Source organism: Podarcis pityusensis (genome assembly GCF_964106645.2).
Source record: "Podarcis pityusensis genome assembly, chromosome: 9".
NCBI lineage: Eukaryota > Metazoa > Chordata > Lepidosauria > Squamata > Lacertidae > Podarcis > Podarcis pityusensis.
Window position 1 is genome coordinate 63,560,978 of NC_138034.1, and position 21,168 is coordinate 63,582,145.

The 21,168-nt window shown below is 44.4% G+C and overlaps 1 protein-coding gene and 1 long non-coding RNA gene across 6 annotated transcripts in view; one reads left to right on the forward strand and one right to left on the reverse strand.

Moving 5' to 3' along the window:
* Nucleotides 1-21,168, reverse strand: part of ARHGAP24 (Rho GTPase activating protein 24) — a 415,666-nt gene that overhangs the window by 303,655 nt on the left and 90,843 nt on the right. The gene's annotated exons all lie outside the window — the stretch shown is intronic.
* The window catches only part of LOC308485483, a 107,513-nt gene continuing 104,450 nt past the window's right edge, over nt 18,106-21,168 (forward strand). The window contains exon 1 of the long non-coding RNA XR_013990556.1: nt 18,106-18,177. This is a non-coding gene — a long non-coding RNA (uncharacterized lncRNA). The remainder of the gene's footprint in view (nt 18,178-21,168) is intronic.

Consider the following 21,168-nt stretch of genomic DNA (forward strand, 5'->3'; position numbering starts at 1 on the left):
AGTCATTTAGTTGTATCCGACTCTTTGTGACCCCATGGACCAGAGCACGCCAGGCACTCATGTCGTCCACTGCCTCCCGCAGTTTGGTCAAACTCATGTTTGTAGCCTCAAGAACACTGTCCAACCATCTTGTCCTCCATCGTCCAGGGTCTTTTCCAGGGAGTCTTCTCTTCTCATGAGGTGGCCAAAGTATTGGAGCCTCAGCTTCAGGATCTGTCCTTCCAGTGAGCACTCAGGGCTGATTTCCTTAAGAATGGATAGGTTTGATCTTCTTGCAGTCCATGGGACTCTCAAGAGTCTCCTCCAGCACCATAATTCAAAAGCATCAATTCTTCGGCGATCAGCCTTCTTTATGGTCCAGCTCCAATTTCCGTCAACAGGATGTTGGAGGGTATGAGCTCAATCTCCCAAGGTAGGTAATGCCTAACACAACCACCCAGGCCTGGTGATGAGCAAGTGGGCGACAAGTCAGACCGGTGAGGGACCCTTCAAAGTACTGGGACCTTTGAACAGTGCCTGGCTTGGCTGACGGCTGGTGCTAGGCCCGAATACAAAAGCTGCTCCTAAGAGAGGACAGACCCTTCCAAGATTGTGCCGCCTCAGTGAGAAAAGCAAATTTCTATCGATGCAAGACCTTTCTGCTCATGAAATCGCCTCCTAAATTGTCAAGCTTTTAAAAGAACCAGTTGCCCCTGTTTCTTACCGCAGTGAGAACTGGTTCTTAAGAGTTAGCAGCTTTTATATGGTAGTTCAGTTTCTCGGCTTCAAGTTCAGATTTTTTATTGCTCTGCATCTTTCTCTCCCTGGTAATGTTTTATTGTTTTACTTTATGGGGTTCCCCAGGTGCCCACTGCGGATACCGTATAAACAAAAATATTATCATAAAGTTAAAAAGAAGAAGAATATAAACTACAAATTTTCCAAAGTAGGTCCCTGGAGGCTGGTATCAAGCCAGCCGCACTTGTGAATACTTTATGTTAAAATTATGGATGCTGCTTAAGGGAACACTGGCTGTGTTGGGAGACTATACCCATAAAGTTAGGCCGAGTTTCCCCAGCAAAATGTTTGCTGCACCAAAGCCAACAGTAAACTCACGCTTAACCACAATCCAACAATGACCCCAAATTAGGAACTTAAGTTTTAAAACTAATGTATCATATTTGTCTTATAGTAAGGGCCTAGGCACCCTTATAGGCCTGTGGGAGCTTCCTAGGCAAGCGAAATTTCATCCCAACACTTATGGATTGGACTGGACGAGACAGGCCTTCAGGTAGAGGATAACTGCAATTAGAGGACAGTTTTACAAATAGGGGGCTGTCCGAAGAAGAAGAAGAAGAAGAAGAAGAAGAAGAAGAAGAAGAAGAATTTGGATTTGATATCCCGCTTTATCACTACCCAAAGGAGTCTCAAAGCGGCTAACATTCTCCTTTCCCTTCCTCCCCCACAACGTACACTCTGTGAGGTGACTGGGGCTGAGAGAGTTCAAAGAAGTGTGACTAGCCCAAGGTCACCCAGCAGCTGCATGTGGAGGAGCGGAGATGCGAACCCGGTTCACCAGATTACAAGTCTACCACTTTTAACCACCACACCACACTGGCTCTCTGTAAAGGAGCAGCCTAGAAGCCAGACACACACATGAGAAAGCTCGGGATGCTGCCAGCAGGGTGACACTGGAAGTGTCTTTTGCCAGTGTGAGGAGTGCATGCTACAATCTTTGTGCCTTTAACAGCTTCAGGACTGGCAAACACATTTAGCTGGAGAAGCTCTCCATGTCAAATCAAACCAGTGGGCCATCCGAGGCTGGCTTTGGATAGATCCATGATATGACAGACAAAAGACAGCACAAACCCACAATTTGGGGACAGCCTCTATACCTTAGGGTGCTGCAGGGGGCATAGGAAAAACCTACTTCAAATCAGAGAGAAAGGTTGGGAAGGAGAAACTGGAACATACGAAGCACCTGAAATACACATTTAGCATCCATGTCCAGAGCCACTCTTAAGAGCATTCAGCCTTTCCAGGCCACCCTCTTGGCAACACATACCCACAGTAGCTAATCTACAACATCTGGCAGTCAGCCAAACACAGTTTGTGAACGTGGAGCCCGCAGACTTCCTCCTCTGTCCATTTCAGCTAACTTAGCCTTTGCAAAAAGACATTTGTGTCAGGGGGCTATTGCAGTTTCCCGTGGGGTCAAAGTCGTTCTCTTTCAGTTATGCTCATTTTCCTGCTGCTCCTTTTCGTTTAACCAAGCGGTGAAAGCTGTTGTGTCATGGTGTTCTCGGCCAAATGTTTTTCAGGATGCTCCTTTTTGAAATGAGCCGAACAAAGCTTTTCAGTGCTAATTTTTCCAGTACTTACCGTTGCACTGGCTTAATTGCCAATGCTCTCTTTATCTTTCTTTCTAACTTCTCAGAATTTCCACTTAGAACTTGTCAGAGGAGGAGGATGGGCCGTAACTTCCATTATTCAGGACACATTTCAAGCTGTGAACAAGTAGCCTCTTGAAATTTTCCACGCTATTTAATGAGCAGGGAAATTGGGGGGGGGGGGTCCTTTCCCCAAATTTCCCCAGAGGGAGAAGAAATTCTCCAACAGTTTCTTGAGGGTGATGAATCACAATTACCAGTAGCAGGAGACCAGCTCTTCCCCTCTCCCCACAATTTTATTTTTATTTTTTTGCTGCCCTTGCAAGTGACATCAGAGGCAGATATACGTATACAGTGGTACCTCAGGTTACATACGCTTCAGGTTACAGACTCCGCTAACCCAGAAATAGTACCTCTGGTTAAGAACTTTGCTTCAGGATGAGAACAGAAATCGTGCTCCGGTGGCACGGCGGCAGCAGGAGGCCCCATTAGCTAAAGTGGTACCTCAGGTTAAGAACAGTTTCAGGTTAAGAACGGACCTCCAGAATGAATTAAGTACTTAACCCGAGGTACCACTGTATTCGTGTCCTGGCTGCATTTTGCATCCTCCACAATGCCTGAGACCCAGGTGAATAGCAGCCACCACCACACAAAAAAAAAAGGTGAACAGTATTTGGTTAAAAAAAGGATGCTGGAAATTGGCCTTCCTCTTAGGTGTCTGAGAGAGACAGAGAATGAGGGAGAGAATTCAAAACCTCAGAAATTCTCTCAGAAAAATAATAAGTTTTGACAAATTTCAGATGAGCTCTAATTTCAAGGTTTCCTTTCATCTTCAACTGCAAGGGAAATGTGAAATTACCCAAAGAACTTTCTAAAGTGAAAAATCTGCACTCCTTCCTAGATCAAACAGAAAACATGACACTGTGAAACTGCTTTTATTTAAGCAATATGATTTTGATTGGGGAGTGATTTTTCCTTTCCTTTTATAAGCTAAGGTTGGCAATCCTGTTTACCCAGGAGTAAACTGCATTACACTCAGTGAGGCTTACATATAAGTTGACACATAACAGGATTGCAGAATTTGAGAACTGGGGGCCTCTCCCGAGTGTTTATTGTTATTGCACCAAATGTGCTGCCAAGGTCTTGCAAGGGATAGACTCTCATTCCCCCAAACGCCAACTAGACTGTCCTAGCACTCAAATGCTTTATTGCTGGAGAAGTGCAGGGTTTCCTCTGTTTATTTTAACAACTGCAACAGTGAGCGTTGTGGCCGGGACCACATAACACCTGTCCTGAGAGATCTGCATTGGCTCCCAATATGTTTCCAAGCACAATTCAAAGTGTTGGTGCTGACCTTGAAAGCCCTAAACGGCCTCGGTCCTGTATACCTGAAGGAGCGTCTCCACCCCCATCGTTCAGCGCCAAGGGCCTTCTGGTGGTTCCCTCATTGCAAGAAGTGAGGTTACAGGGAACCAGACAGAGGGCCTTCTCGGTAGTGGCGCCCGCCCTGTGGAACGCCCTCCCTTCAGATGTGAAGGAAATAAGCAGGTATCTTCTTTTTAAACGACATCTGAAGGCAGCCCTGTTCAGGGAAGTTTTTAATATTTAATGCTGTACTGTTTTTAACATTTGATTGGGAGCCGTCCAGAGTGGCTGGAGAAACTCAGCCACATGGGCAGGGTATAAATAATAATAAATTATTATTATTATTATTATTATTATTATTATTATTATTATTATTAATACGGTTGAGCAAATGTCATGAGCACCTACTGTCTAACATCCTTCATATCACTAGCAATGAGCACCTCCCCTTCCTGTACGGCTTTAGAAGAGGATTAGACAAATTCATGGAGAGGGCTGTTGAAGGCAGCTAGCCATGATGGCTATATGCTCTGCCTCCATAGTTGGAAACAACAATGCTTCTGAGCATCAGTTGCTGGAAACCACAGACTGGTCCTGCTTGCAGGTTTCCTATAGGCATCTATCAAGAGATATATAGCATATCTCTTCTTTCTAGTATCCAAAAATGCAAGAAGGGCTTTTACACTCGCCAGAAGCTCGGCTCTGCCCTTGCCAGTCCTGGAAGGATCCTTTTAAAAAGTCCCATATGCTCAGAGACTTTGCGCCTGTTCATTGGGGGATATAGGAAGCCCAGAGCACTTGTTCTTTAGATGTCCCTTTTATGAAGAGGCACGTAGTGAGACCATTGATCCCCTGCTGGTGAGGCTCACTGACCAAAAATTTGACCTTTTCCTGTTAGGCAAAGATCATTAGATGACCCGGATGGTCGCCAGATTCTGTGTACAGATCTATAGGCATAGACCATCCCCTGACCCAAACTAGTTCATTAAGAAAATCCCCAAACTCGGTTCCATGGGTGACTCTGGGTCATCTCTCTGCGGTAGCTTATCTTAAAGTTTTAAGTGTCTATATGCTTATTGCATTTATAAATTTCAAATGTATTGTTGTAAAAGGTAAAGGGACCCCTGACCATTAGGTCCAGTCATGGCCGACTCTGGGGTTGTGGCACTCATCTCGCTTTATTGGCTGAGGGAGCCAGCATACAGCTTCCGGGTCTTGTGGCCAGCATGACTAAGCCACTTCTGGTGAACCAGAGCAGCGCACGGAAATGCCGTTTACCTTCCCGCCGGAGTGGTACCTATTTATCTACTTGCACTTTGTGATTTCAAACTGCTAGGTTGGCAGAAGCAGGGACCGAGCAACGGGAGCTCACCCCGTCACGGGGATTCGAACCGCCGACCTTTTGATCAGCAAGTCCTAGGCTCTGTGGTTTAACCCACAGCGCCACCCATGTCCCATTTATTGTTGTACATTGTTTTAAATGTTTGTTTTCCTTCTGGGATTGTACCACCAAGTGTGTTTTATAAGCTGGTCTCTGACCATAATAAATTATCTATCTCTCTATAGGCATCTGCATGGCCGCTATGAGAACAGGATGCTAGACTAGATGGGCCACTCACCTGATCCAGCAGGTTCTTATGAATCATATGTTATGTGCATCTTTGATTATTCAAAAGCCACATGTGCTATGCCACTCATATGCAGATGTCTTCCAAGACCCTCCCATTATCCTTATTTTCTAGGGACAGTCCCGGATTTACAAAAGCCATCCTGTTTCTCTGATTTGATCCTGGAATGTCCCACTTTTCCTTAGGATGTCCCTATTTTCATCATAGAGATGTTGGCGGGTATGGAGTTATGCAACACCCCCCCCCCAAGCCAGGGAGATAAGTTAACTCTACAACCTTTAGAAGACACCTGAAGGCAGCCCTGTATAGGGAACTTTTTTTAATGTTTTATTATGTTTGTATCTATGTTGAAAGCTGCCCAGAGTGGCTGGGGCAACCCAGTCAGATGAGCAGGGTATAAATAATAAGATAATTCATTATCATCATCATCATCATCATCATCATCCTGGTATGCCCCGCGAAGGATCTTAAGGTCCACAAATGACAGCATTTTGGAGGTCCCAAGTAGCAAGGTGGTTAGATTGGTCTCAACTAGGGCCAGGGCCTTTTCAGTATTGGCCCTGACTTGGTGGAACGCTCTGTCACAAGAGACAAGGGCCCTGTGGGACTTGACATCTTTCCACAGTGCCAGAGCTGTTCCATCTGGCCTTTGGTTTGGACTCAATCTGACCCTTATGTTTCCCTCCCCTTATGGTTTTATCTATGTGCTACTATTAAAATAAGGCTGCATTTTAAATTGTATTTTTAACCTGTATTTTAAATTGGTTTCTCCCCCCCCCCTTATGTTTTTATTGTAATTTTACTGAGCCCGGCTCTGGCCAGGGAGGGCGGGGTATAAATTATTATTATTATTATTATTATTATTATTATTATTACTGAATAGGACATCCCTGTTCTCACTGGGGAAATGTCAGAGGGCATGTCTTCAGCATATCATTTTCAATTTTCTTTAAAAGTACCAGGCACCAGCAGAGTTATTCTGCTTTTCTCCATCAATAGCTCACTCTTTTGTGAATATTTCTCCCCCATCTCTTTGAATTCTTTGGAGGCTGTGTGCTCCCCTCTCTAGTGCAACAATGGAAACCTCAAGGCAAATCCTAAATGGCTTTGAACACGGACACTGTTCTTTTATTGGATTCTCCTCACACAATCTACAAACAGTAGAGCGAAGTCCCTAGAGTCTAGAAGCCCCTGGGACATAGGGGTGGGGAAGAGATTAAATTCAGCTTGGATTTCTGTGTGAACCTCCCTTATCTGAACTTTCTGAAACAATACGCAAACTAAAAGATGGCTCTCCTTCAAAATTTGCAGTTCTCCAAATTCTGTGATTATAGTTATCCAATCAAACCTATCAAACCTATCCATTCTTAAGGAAATCAGCCCTGAGTGCTCACTGGAAGGACAGATCCTGAAGCTGAGACTCCAATACTTTGGCCACCTCATGAGAAGAGAAGACTCCCTGGAAAAGACCCTGATGTTGGGAAAGGTGGAGGGCACAAGGAGAAGAGGACGACAGAGGACGAGATGGCTGGACAGTATTCTCGAAGCTACCAGCATGAGTTTGACCAAACTGCGGGAGGCAGTGGAAGACAGGAGTGCCTGGCGTGCTCTGGTCCATGGGGTCACGAAGAGTCGGACATGACTAAACGACTAAACAACAAGCTACCCAATCAAATAACATACAGTGGTACCTCCGGTTATGAACTTAATTCATTCTGGAGGTCCGTTCTTAAGCTGAAACCGTTCTTAACATGAGGCATGCTTTTGCTAATGGCGCCTCCTGCTGCTCCCACACCACCGGCGCACGACTTCTGCTCACATCCCGGGGCAAAGTTCGCAACCGGGAGCATCTACTTCCGAGTTAGTGGAGCTCATAACCCAAAGCATTCGTAAGGAGGACGGTACATAACCCGAGGTTCCACTATATACAAAAAGTGTACATTAGAGGAAAGGGCATTAAGAATGGCTATTTTAGGGGAAATAATATATAAAATTGCAATATGTATATATCTAGTGGGGTTAGAGAGCTGAAAAACAATGCCAATATATTTCGCATCTGGCAAGCAGTGTGCCCCTTTGGTTTCAGATAGTATTTCAGATGTTTTCTCATTCTTTGTGAGATACTTTGAAATCCTTTTGTGGAAAATTCAGCCTAAAAGGCAATCTTTCAAAGCCTGGTTTGTGTGAACTGCACCCATCTTCTGAGAGAATCATGTGATTCGGCAGCTGCACTGCACTGGTCAAGGGTGATGGAAGTCGGATTCCAACAAAATCTGGAGAGCCACAGGTTTCCCATTCCTGCTATAGATCCACTCAACTTCTGTTCAGCAATATAAATGGCAAATGTGCTGATTTAGTCATGTGCATCGGTTGTAACTCTGCTCAAAACAAAGTGTGGGTAAACACTTGGACTCGACACAATGCCCCCAAACGTCTAACAGTGCATACAACTTACAAATGCCATGAATATTTCATCTGGACATGCTGAATAATGGATATGTTAAAACTGCAATTTGTACGTGGGCATTCTGTGGCGGGATTATAGCAAAACTCATTATATGAATTATTCACAAATTCCAAACTATTTTCTCGGCTCTCAGTTCTAAATTCTTGTCATTTGAAGTGGGAGTGAAGAATCTGGCATTAAAAAGAAAAAAAAGAAAGGAAAGGAAACAAGAAAGAAAAGAAAGAGAAACCTAAAAACTTCAAATTTTAACACCAGAACAATGGGCAGATTTTAAAAAAATGTGTTTTCCTTTTGCGGGCATATTGGGATCATCCACACTTCTGTTTGTCATGTGCCTAAAAAGCATGGTTTTCCATTTGTCCCATTCATTTTAGGCATGGGTGGAAGCAGTTTTCCCATTGTCCCACTGCTTTCCCAGGGAAAACCAACTCTTCAGTACTGAATTGAAGCAAACATCAATCCACAGAAAACCTAGGGAAAGCAGCAGCAGCAAGAACAACAACAACAGCAGAATAATAATAATAATAATAATAATAATACCCCACCTATCTGGCTGGGTTTCCCCAGCCACTCTGGGTAGCTTCCAGCACATATAAAAACATAATAAAATGTCAAACATATAAAAACTTCCCGATATAGGGCTGCCTTCAGATGTTTTCTATAAGTTGTGTAGTTCTTTATCTCCTTGACATCTGGTGGGAGGATGTTCCACTGCCAAGAAGGCCCTCTGCCTGATCACCTGTAACCTCACTTCTCGCAGTGAGGGAACCGCCAGAAGGCCCTTGGAGCTGGACCTCAGTGTTTGGGCTGAACGATGGGGGTGGAGATGCTCCTTTAGGTATACTGGGCCAAGGTTGTTTAGGGCTTTAAAGGTCAGCACCAACACTTTGAATTGTACTCGGAAATGTACAAGCAGAAGTCTGGGTGTTAACAAATTTTGAGAGCCAGCACTGTTCCATGGCTGGTGGAATGGTCGCTGGTGACTTGCTCCCCGATGACATTCACCCCAATGCAACCCCAGGGGTTTCATGATTTAGGGTGGACATCCTTATGGAGGAGTGGGAAGGAAGATGTTTGTTGCAGAACTGGGCTTGTAAACAAATGTGTGTTCTATCTGAAGAGCTAGCATTTAACCCATTAAGCAAAGAACAAGAGAGAAGCTTGAAAAGTCCTTCTAGAAATAATTTTCCAAATTTGTGAATAACTTTTTCACTGAGCAATGGACATAGAATGTCCAGCAAAAATCCTCCCCAACCCCTCATCTTTTGCCAAAAATACAAAATCAAGTTGGCACACACTGATGTCTTTGTCAATGGTTGCGTTTTGGGAATCTCTTTAAGGACTTTCATGTATCATCAGATCAGGTGCCTAATTGGAAGAGATTCCTATGGAAGTTTTGCAGGGTGTGATCCTAAACTGCCTGTTGGAATTGAATCCCATAGGATTTCTTCGAAACTGTTTCGTGTCTATGCCAGCTTTGCAGCCTGATTGTCCATTGGGATCCCCCCCCCCAAAAAAAGTCATTGCATCTGGTGTTTGGGTTGTAGGTTTGTGGGCCTAATTCTCGAGGTTTCCATTATTGCTCTGACCGTTCATTCCTGTCTGCTCCCTGGAAACCTGTCTGTCTGCCTGACTTTGCTGCCCGTCTTGAGAACACTGAAATAGTGTTCACTGGACTGCTGACTGCAGTTTGCAGGAGGATGTTTTTGGCCATGCTGATTTATCTGGGAGCACTAAAAGAAATTATGGTATCAACTAATGGTTATAAATACTCACAAGCACAGAGAAACATTTAAGAAACTGCAAAACTGAAAGATGGTGCAAGCAAATGCTCTTGTTACATTATTAAGGCCACAATTCTATAGTCTCTGGGAATATCTCTCCCTGTGAGGCTAGTGAGAGAGGTTTACTTTCAGAGAGGGAGATTCAACCTCACATGCCTCCTCGAGGAAGAAGAAGAAGAAGAAGAAGAAGAAGAAGAAGAAGAAGAGGAGGAGGAGGAGGAGGAGGAGGAGGAGGAGGAGAGTTTGGATTTGATATCCCGCTTTATCATTACCCGAAGGAGTCTCAAAGCAGCTAACATTCTCCTTTCCCTTCCCCCCTCACAACAAACACTCTGTGAGGTGAGTGGGGCTGAGAGACTTCAAAGAAGTGTGACTGGCTCAAGGTCACCCAGCAGCTGCATGTGGAGGAGCAGAGACGCGAACCTGGTTCACCAGATTATGAGTCCACTGCTCTTAACTACTACACCATGCTGGCTAGGGGGAAGCTGCCAGTGACCCTCTGAAGTTAGAGCTCCAACACTGGAGAGGGCAAAAAGGAGACATTCTGGGAGAAGTTGTAAATCCACATGAATCAGAGAAGTGCCACCCCAACATGCTTCCAGAACGGGGAACAAACTACACCAGCCCTGTAGCTGATGTGGGAGGGGAAACTATTTTTTGAAAAGAAATGGAACAAAGGGGGAAAGGGGGGGGGATGTAAACACACACACCCTTCTGCCTTACCTGCACAATCAAAGCAGGGCATAAAAAGGCAGTTCATCCACCCCATCTTTTGTTTTGCTCTAGAACACAACATTAACCATCAAGGCATCTCTGAGTCTCCGACACCTGATGAAATACAGTACAGCTACTTTTTTGTAGCTGAGTCTTTAACAAAAACAACAGATATAAGTTTCTGTACTTGAAGCCAGAAATCTAGTCCAATCATCAGCAGATCAATCATCTCTCCCCCCGCCCCAATCTGTCCAGAGATCACACACTTGAGTAAATTGGGGAGGTTTTCTACATGCGGATTCCATACTGAGTTTTACTAAAAATGCACTGCTATCACATTCTTTGGAGCATCAGGGATGCAAAAGCCCTTCTCTGAGAAGTACGTCTTAGTTCTCACAATAAAAAAAATCCTTCCAGTAGCACCTTTAAGACCAACTAAGTTAGTTCTTGGTATGAGCTTTCGTGTGCAAGCACACTTCTTCAGATACACAGGTATTAGTTCTCACAGGTATTCCCTAAGGCAGATCTACTTGCAGAAGTTGGGATCTGTCAAATCAATGGCACTGCTTGACAGTGTTCTCTCTCTCTCTCTCTCTCTCTCTCCCTCCCTCCCTCCCTCCCTCCCTCTAAAAGTCCAGCAGGCAACAGAATGGTTGCTGGGTCAGAATGGTTGGCGAAGGGAGAACAGGTTCTATTGTAAATCAGTCAAATAACTACCAACAGATCACCCAAGATTCCCATTCATTTAATGATAGCAACAGTTTCCTCTCCCACCCCAGAAGAATTAGGCTGCTGAACTAAAGAAAGCTTGGGAGAAAAGGAATGGATTTTTGCTTGCAAGAAGTATGAGCTCTGTTCTGGTACTGAAAACAAATTCCCGAGCTGAGATTAGGGATAGATGAATCTGTCAATGTCAGTTTCTCATTTTAGGTTCAGTTCTCTGCATTTCTGCATCAGTGTGTGGGATTTTTTTGTTAAAGTCCTCACAAAAATAATTGACATTTTAGTGCACATGTTTGCAAGTAATTTCCACTCATATAACACATTATTTTCACCAATGCATTCACACATAATCCAATGCACATTTATCTGGTAGTAAATCCCATTGAATGGAATTGGGGTTACTCCTGAGTAGAGATGCGCTGGATTTTGCTTCTTGGTCTGGATTAAACAAGACTTTGCATCCAGCTTCAAACAGTTCCGCTCAACTTATATATAATGAATCAGAGCTGTAGCCATACAATTTTCTGCTCTATGGTAAGTAACAAATTAGGTAGACTTCATTTATATAATAAGGCCATGTAAGTTAATGGAGCTACATGAAAGAACGAATTCAGTACATTTTTTTTCCAGGAGTTCCGATGCCTTCATAAATAAATTATACTGAAAGAAAATTGAAAAGGGGCCTGTCGCCTTAGTATTACTTGACAAGGAAGAAGGGAATTTTTTTTACTTAGCAACAAAGATCCCGCAAGTTGCAGTGGAAGAACCAGGCTGTGACTTGATGTACTGCACACAAATTATCGCCTGGGTCTGCAATAGGCCTTTTGATCATTAACACACGCACACGGATAAGGACAAGCAGCCGAAGGTGATTGCCCTTTGATGACATATCGATCCCACATTCCTTTGGCCTGGCAGATTAAGGCTGCAATTCTAAGCACTCTTCAAGCCGGCTGACTGCTGCAAGACACCTTATGCAGGGCTGCCTTTAGAGAAACTGCAGGCGATCCAGAAGAGGGCCACAATATCCTACCGTGGCAACTGTCCCGTTTTAAGTGGGACATCCCGGATTTACAGAAGCAGCCTTGGCTTCTGATCCCAATCCTGGATGTCTTGTTTTGGTGACTCCAGAGCGCGGGAGCAAAAGACACACGTTTTTCCATCCTGAGCTATGGTGCAAGTCAGTTTGCTCCCACCAGAACACAGGTCCAAAAAAACAGAAGCAAAACTTAACTTGCTCTTCTACTCTTCTAATCCGTGACGGAGACACGTCCGCAACCCACAGCGTTCGTAACCTGCAGCGCCGCATCCGCGCAAACGCATGACGCCGTTTGGGGCTTCTGTGCATGCGCAAGCAGCGAAACGCAGAAGTAACCCTTTCCGGTACTTCCAGTCGTCCCCCCCCCGGTCCGCAACCTGAAAACACGTAACCCGAAGCGTTTGTAACCCAAGGTGCCACTGTACTGTGGTCTCTTAGGGCTCCTAATTTTGTTTGGTCAAAAGCAAGATGGTATATGCACACTGGAGTGCAGCCTCTGAGTCCTACATTTCTGCTATTGCAATGACTGCCATAGATAATAAGCATTTGCTGCTGTCAGCATTTCAATGAAAACAAAGGGAAGTGTTTATTTTTAAGCTTTGCCATTTGTGAATTCCACACTTCCCCTTTTTAAACCAACTCTTCAATAGCCCCTGTTCATGTACAACCAAAGATATTGTACTGTCTGAAGTGAAAGGCAAGGTGGTATACACCCGTCCCACGTATAGAAGGCAACTGGACTGGTATTTGCTGCTGCCCTGTGGCATCTGCCCCCCGAGGCTCCCCCTGCCCAATGGCAGAGCCGGCCTTGCCGCTGTTGCAAAAATTTCATTGTGAAAAGAAATGAAGAAGAAAGTATAGGGAATTAGAAGAGGGTTTTTTCCACAGAAGACTTTATATTTCTCATAGCACATGCCACAACAGTCAAACCTTCATTGGAGGCTTTTAAGTAGAGGTTGGATGACCCTCTGTCATGGATGCTTCAGCTGAGATTCCTGGGGTTGGACTAGATGACCTGCAGGGTCCCTTCCAATTCTAGAATTCTACGATTCTAAGAAAGCAGCAGCAACAGCAGAGAAAAGTCCTCTTTTGTTCCATGTCCTACAAACCAAGGGTCAAGGCGTGTGATAAACATTCTGCAGGAGAGGGTGCGGGAAGGCATAGCGTCCAAATTCACAAGCCAAAAAAGCGCCACAAACCGGGCACTGACTCAGCACCCTCACAAACTCTGAAGGCATCTAGGGCAACGGCAACTCATTTGGTTTTGCATTCCTCATTGACTCTCCTGCTTTCAGGCCATTTCCGCGAGCGGTGCTCAAATTGAAATTTGCATTTCCCGGGCTTGCACAGTGAAGCGGAAAGATCAGCAGTACCTAGAAGGTTTGTCGGATTTTGAAAAACAACTCTCTTCCCGTTTCCAGACTGCATTAGCACCATTCACATAAAGAAAAAGGAGCAATAGATTCATTGTAGCATAGGCATCCATGGACCACAGTCCACTTCATCAAATGAACAAAGTGTTATCCTTAGTTGTGTTTGTGTATCTCTCTCTCTCTCTCTCTCTCTCTCTCTCACACACACACACACACACACACACACTGCATGGGAGACAGGGCTCAGAACGTTTTGCTGCTATAGGCAAAATACTCCTCACATGTCTGCCCCCATCAGCCCTGCCCCCTTACCGATCCAAGCCCCCTTCCTGCCCAAACCATCACACCTGTGCTGCTACCACAAGGCAGTGTGATGAGGACAAGGGTGCTGTGGTGGCCGTGGCAGTGGAGGAAGGGAGGAGGAGGGGCTGGATCTGCCATCTGAGGCAAATTGCCTCACCTCACCTCACCTCATGGAAGAACCTGTTAGCTTGACACCTTGAGACTTGAATATAAATCTTTACTTGTCAGGTTGGCAACAGTTGAACAACAAGTATTATTCATATGTATATATTAATGAATGCAATGAATTTCTCTCCCTTGAGCCCAAGAAAGGGCTTAGTCTTTTTTTTTTTTTTTGCTCTCAGAACTCCTTCATAGCACTACATAAGTTATTACAGTGGTACCTCGGGTTACAGACGCTTTAGGTTACAGACTCCGCTAACCCAGAAATAGTACCTCGGGTTAAGATCTTTGCTTCAGGATAAGGCCCCACTAGCTAAAGTGGTACCTCAGGTTAAGAACAGTTTCAGGTTAAAAACGGACCTCCAGAACGAATTAAGTTCTTAACCCGAGGTACCACTGTAATCCATATCTTGCCCGTCCTTGCAAACCCCTCCAGACAGCGTCTGCTTGAAGTCACCACACTCCTACGTTCTCAGTCAAAGAATAAACTAACAGAATAACCAACTCCCAACTGCCACCTCCTTTCCCCAATACCTTTTTTTGTGTGTGTGAAATACATTTACAATGCAAACATAATACAAATACTAACAGGGCTGACGGGGGGGGGGGGTAATATGTAAACAGTGAGGTCGTGTGTGTGTGTGTGTGTGTGTGTGTATTCAGAAAACTGCAAACAGTGATAATTTTGCAATTCGCAGTAGTCATTCACAAAACCACAGCAGCAAGGATGTCTCTGTCATGGACAACTGTTTTGTGAATAGCCCCTACTGACTTCCTACAGTGCTGGGAACGAGCACAGTTCTCTGTAGCATATAGCAATGGCCAGCAAAATCCTTATTGCCACTGCATAAAACTTGACAGAGTCCTCAAGTCACTTGCAAAAACAATTTCAATCTAGGGAGGCACAGTTAGCTATCTCAAAACGCTGTCTCTCCACAACATAGTACCTGGTGCTACCTACAGTAGGTGCAGTTTTCAGAACTGACAACTCCCTGTGGTCTCTGCTCAGCATTTAGTATGTGATTCCGATTTCAGATCCCTACAAATTTTATCTTTTTACATATATATATATATATATATATATATTGGTTTCCATCCTTTACAGTTGTAAAGAAAAGACAGGTTTTGAAACATGCAAATAATGCTTTTAACGAACACCATTGTCTGCCCCTCTTTAATGACTGGAGGCGGTGCATTGCTCATCTTGGATCTATAATTTTCCTGCCACAATAAGATTTCATACCACCTCCCTTCCCAGAAAAAAGAAAAAGAAATGAAAGGAAGGAAGGAAGAAAAATGGAGGGAAACTCTACAAAACCTCAAAGAATAATGGCTGCAAACTGAATACATTTGTGCGCATTTGAATAAACGTTATTGATTTGTATGAATATAGAATTACAGGCATGGAATGAGCCAAAGAGACTTGAAAGACCATCCACATATTAACCCACTGAATCCTGACCATAATTGCACACACTCCAACATGTCCAGGCCACAAACTGGCCTGTGTGCCTTCCAGGCCATGTTCCCAGGCGAGTTGCGTGACCTGTGGGAGATTGTGGCCCCAAAGAAAATCCATTTTTCATGGTGAGATCATGGTGTGAGATGAGGAGAGATCGCAGTGTCCAAAATGGCCACCGTGCTCTAAGGCAAGAAAACGGGATGTCACGGTTTTCCCAGGGCATTTGAGGGATATGTAATTGCGTGCAAGGGGACCATAGCTCAGTGACAGAGTGTAGGGTTTGTGTGCCCAATGTGCCCAAGGGTCATTCTTAGGCTTCTTCAGTTCAAAGAAGACATTAAGGAAGAGGTCAGTGTGTGAAAACAATATTGGACTCCATCAATCCATAGCCTGACTTGCTCCACTTCTTCTGTCCCCTGATATGTAAGTTAGGCTTGTTAGTCTAGGGCAGGGGTAGTCAACCTTTTTATACCTACCGCCCATTAATGCGTCTTTCTTGATGGTAAAATTTCCTTACCGCCCACCAGTGCTCAATAGAAGGAGGATTCAGCTTGTGCCATAGAACCCTCTGTTAGGATATTTCCATTCCACCTTAAAAGGGAGCAGGCTGTGAGTCACAGAGTCTGCGCATGTCCTGTTCACAGGATGTTTATGTTTGCTATAGCTTTCATTTTTCTCTCTCTGTGTTGTAGACACTAAAGCAGGCAGTCATGTTTTTCTGTGTTCTGATCAACGCTGAATAAACTTGTAAATAATGCTCTCCTGAGTGCGACTTTGGCTGTGCATTATCTGCTGATAGAGTGTGCATGAGCTCTGGAATGTGGCAAGATATTTTCTAGAAACTCATGTCACTAATTGCTGATACTGCGTGCCTACGGGAGATCGATGGATCGTCCGGCAGACGGCTTGGGGCCATGATGGACTTTGTCTCCCTGGCAGTATCCCAACACCCTCTACCGCCCACCTAGAATCCTGAAACACCCACTAGTGGGTGGTCGAGACCAAGTTGACAGCCCCTGGTCTAGGATTACAAATCTTGCTTCAAGTGTGAAAAGGCCCAGGTTCAAAACCCAAGCAAGCTCATTTGAATGAAGAGGGAGGAGCTATAATTCAGTGGTAGAAGAGAGGCTTTGCGAACAGGAGTTGCCAGGTTCAGTCAATCAATCAATCAATCAATCAATAAAATATTATTTCTACCCCGCCCATCTGACTCTGGGCGGCTCCCAACAGCATATTAAAAACACAATAAAACATCAAACATTAAAAACTTCCCTAAACAGGGCTGCCTTCAGATGTCTTCTAAAAGTCAGACACTTGTTTATTTCCTTGACTTCTGATGGGAGGGCGTTCCACAGGGTAGGCGCCACTACCGAGAAGGCCCTTTGCCTGGTTCCCTGTAACCTTACTTCTCACAGTGAGGGAACCGCCAGAAGGCCCTCGGAGCAATGGAAATTATTCAACCCCCATTGAAAATCAGGTTTATTATCAAAATTTCCAGACTTTCAGCTGTTTGCAATGAGCAAATCGAAGTAAAGGAATTGAAATAGCTCAACACAATGGATGCTTCAAGTGGTTTCCCCAAATTTAGCTGAAATTGCAACTTATATTGGCTTCTCCAGAGCCATAAATCCTTGAGAGTGGACTGTGGGTAGGGAACCTCAGACCCAGAAGCCAAATAGGGCCACTCAGACTTTCTCTGTTAACTCTCCCTAAGCTATACCCCTTTCTCTCTCTCTCTCTCTCTCATCTATTTTTATTTATACTTGTCCAGTGATATACAAAAGTTCATGCTATACAATGTATATACAATGATATACAAAAAGTATATTTTTATAATACAGTAGAAAAAAAGAAAGGCTTTAAAGTTCTAATCTAAAGAGGAACGGAAGCAAAAAGAAGGCAGAAATGGGAAAAGGGAAAGAAAGAAATAGAAAGGAGAGAGACAAGAAAATTAAAATGATAAAGAGACTTTCGGTTCTCTGTCCTGCAGCTAAATATAGTATTCATTCATTAACATCCAACTATTCTATTTTCTATAAGCAAATATCTTTCCAGTCTTCAAACCCAGATATGACAAGTTCATTTTCTCTTTCATGCAAAAAGTCCAAAAGAAGTTTCCAATCCTTATAAATGTCAATAATGATTTCTCTCTAATTAAACATGCTCCTTTGCCATCTCAGCTAAGTCCAATAATTTTTTATCAGCTGTTCATGTTAGGTAGGACTGTATCTTTCCATCTTTCCATCTCACTGCTGTAATCAGATATTGTAATAAACTTCCATGGTCCTTTTCCAGTCCACAAACCCTTTCTCCAAACCACACTCCTTACCAGCCCTACTTTGTGTCTTCCTTAAGTATTTTTGCTTCTCTGGAATATGTCCTCTTAATTGCATTGATGGAAGATAGACACCAACCCCCCTGTACAAAGGCCGGATCCAGCAAGGTCTTCTTATGTTCTTTTCCCAATTGTTTGACAATAGGGGAAACTTTCCCACCTAAATTAGAGTGCTGGAATGAAGAAAACTAACCAGGAGCAGGATTTTGTATGAAACGACTGTGAGTTCAGTTAATTTCTGGTACTGAAAACACATTCCTAAGCTCAGAATGTGCACTGAGATACCCTGTTATTTAATTCTAACTCTACGGCTTTTAGATACAGGTAGGTAGCTGTGTTTGTCTGCCGTGGTCAAAACAAAATAAAAAAAATCCTTTGAGTAGCACCTTAGAGACCAACTAAGTTTGTTATTGGTATGAGCTTTCGTGTGCATGCACACTTCTTCAGATATAGGTGACTGGCTGATAGGTGTGGTAAACCAGTTGACAACTGTTAACGACCGCAATTGGTCTTACAGGAAAAAGCAAGGGATGAGATGGCCAAAAATAGCTTTATCATGTATAATGAGATAAGAATCCAGTGTCTCTATTCAGACCAGGTCTCTCCATGGTTTTAAGTTTGGTAATAAGTTGTAATTCAGCAACTTCTCTTTCCAGTCTATTTCTGAAATTCTTTTGTAAAATGACAGCTATTTTGAGATCTTGTATAGAATGTCCTGGGAGACTGAAGTGTTCTCCTACTGGTTTCTCTGTCTTGCAGTCGTTAACAATCACCCATTCCTACCAACCTTCTGACTAATACCCCTCCCTACCTTCTCACTATATACAGTCATACCTCGGGTTACAGCCGCTTCAGGTTGTGTTTTTTCAGGTTACGGACCACCGAAACCCAGAAGTACCGAATCGGGTTACTTCCGGGTTTCGGCGGTCACGCATGTGCAGAGGCGCTAAATCGCACTTTGCGCACACGCAGAAGCACCAAATCGCAACCCACACGTGCGCAGACATGGGTTGCGAATGCTGAGGGTTGCGAACGTGCATCCCACATGGATCATGTTCGCAACCCGAGCGTCCACTGTATAAGGGTCTGGTGACTTCTGTTTCAGTGTATCTATGGCTTTTGTACGTGACTGGCTAGAAAATCTGCCTGGCAAAACACAAAGCAGATCCAATGTGCCCTAAGTCTGCCAACCCCTGCTCTGGATCCTGAGTTTATTCCATAAGGGGAGTGCGGGGGAGAGAGGCTGTCAATCTCAACTGCAGCTAGTTTATTGACTGACAACACTGAACTAAAATTCAAAGCCTATTGGCTTCCATTCCGATCCTGCTCAGATTACAGTTTTCATCTCTGCAAAAAATCAGAAGCATTGTCATCAATTAAAGCAGAGCCCTGCGACAGCTTTCCCCAGAAGGATGGAATACTCTGTTCCCTCTGCACTGAAAATATAAAGCAATGTCTGATCAGAAAACAAAAAGGTGGTGTAGCTGCGCCAAGGAAGACTTCCTTCAACGGCTAAGTTACACACAAGTCTGTGTATTTTGTATAACACACATCTTGGAAATGCTTTTTTTGATTAATTGCTTGAGTGACTAAGTCAACACCGAGTCGATCTGTTCGGAAAGGCGACGTTGAGAGACGCCTGGCTCTCCGATACATCACAGAATGAGTAAACCGTGAGTCACTCCCAGATGTACGACTTGAGTGTTCTGGCTACATATCAGCAGTGTTCACTGATGATTCTACACTGTGAGCCTATATTAGAATAGAGAGCTGCCGAAGAAATTGACTTGTGTGCGTCCATTGAGTAGGACACTTTCCCCATGTGTGTGGGCAGCTGGCAAATGTCATTTTATCCCATGACTTAAGGGTGACTGGGTGATTCACAAACCGAGAGGCCAGTCAAAGGGCCATTGCACTGAAAATACATTTCTTTCGTACTCAGAAACTTGTACTCCTTTGGGGACCCTGCATCACCCCTTTCCTTCTTGCATTATTCCTGCATTCCAACCCTACAATTCTTTGATTCTATTATTCTTTCCTGTTGTCTTTGTCCATGGAGTTTTCTTGGATACTGGAGTGGCTTGCCGATTCCTGCTCCAGGTGGATCACGTTTGGTCAAAACTCTCCACTATGACCTGTCCATCTTCGGTGGCCCTGCATGGCATCATAGCTTCTCTGAGTTATTCAAGCCCCTTCGCCACAGCAAGGCAGTGATCCATGAAGGGATTCTTTGATTCTATTATTCTTTCCTTTTGAATTCTGGTGCTGGAGGAGACTCTTGAGAGTCCCATGGACTGCAAGAGGATCAAACCTCTCCATTCTTAAGGAAATCAGCCCTGGGTGCTCACTGGAAGGACAGATCGTGAAGCTGAGGCTCCAATACTTTGGCCACCTCATGAGAAGAGAAGACTCCCTGGAAAAGACCCTGATGTTGGGAAAGACTGAGGGCACAAGGAGAAGGGGACGACAGAGGACAAGATGGTTGGACAGTGTTCTCGAAGCTACCAGCATGAGTTTGACCAAACTGTGGGAGGCAGTGGAAGACAGGAGTGCCTGGCGTGCTCTGGTCCATGGGGTCACGAAGAGTCGGACACGACTAAACAACAACAACAACATTATTCTTTCCAGGTAGCCTCACTCTCCGTCATGTCAGTGCAGGCCCTGTGCTCAGAACAGCGCTGCCTTCAATCTGCTGCACTTTGTACCCTTGGTTTTGGCTACAACTACAGATCGAAGGTCAAACCCTCAGCTACTGCAGCTGACCACAAGGAGCCTGATATAGCTGCCCCAGCTGCACTCAGAGAAAACTGAAGCACAGGAGGCTAAGGAGTGCCTAGAGAGGAGATACTCGCCGCTCAGGAATAAGCTCTCCGAGCCAAAGGCAAGTGTGTATCTTTTTGTAGCTCACAACTTTTGAATCTCCCGTAATGCAGAGCCCATTGGCAGGTAAGAGAGAGTCAGGGGATCCCTCACCCATTTTCTTGTTGGGTATGGGAAAGAGCCACCAGTAGTCTGGAGCAAGGACCTGTAACCCACTCACAGAAAGTTCTTACACTGTTATATGCCTGATGGAGCCAATGTCCCACTTAGGAAATTAGAGGCAGGGGGTCCCTCAGCCCACCCCCATTCATCAGGAGTGTGTGTGTGTGTGTGTGTGTGTGCGCGCGCACACACACACACACACACACGCAATATACAAGTCTAAAGACTTGAAACAGAGGCATTCAAAATACTTTTGTCCTAGCCCTGGCAATAACTCGGACAAGGATTAGTTTCACACATGCAGGTTTACATTGATTCATCCTAGCATGATGCCTTTTATCATGCTGAGCACTTACTAAACAAGGCGCCAAGCCGGGATGTGATAAGAAGTGCTGATCCAGCATTGCACATCATGACAAGTAGAGTTATCCGTTTATGAATTTCCCCTGTTTCTACATAGCA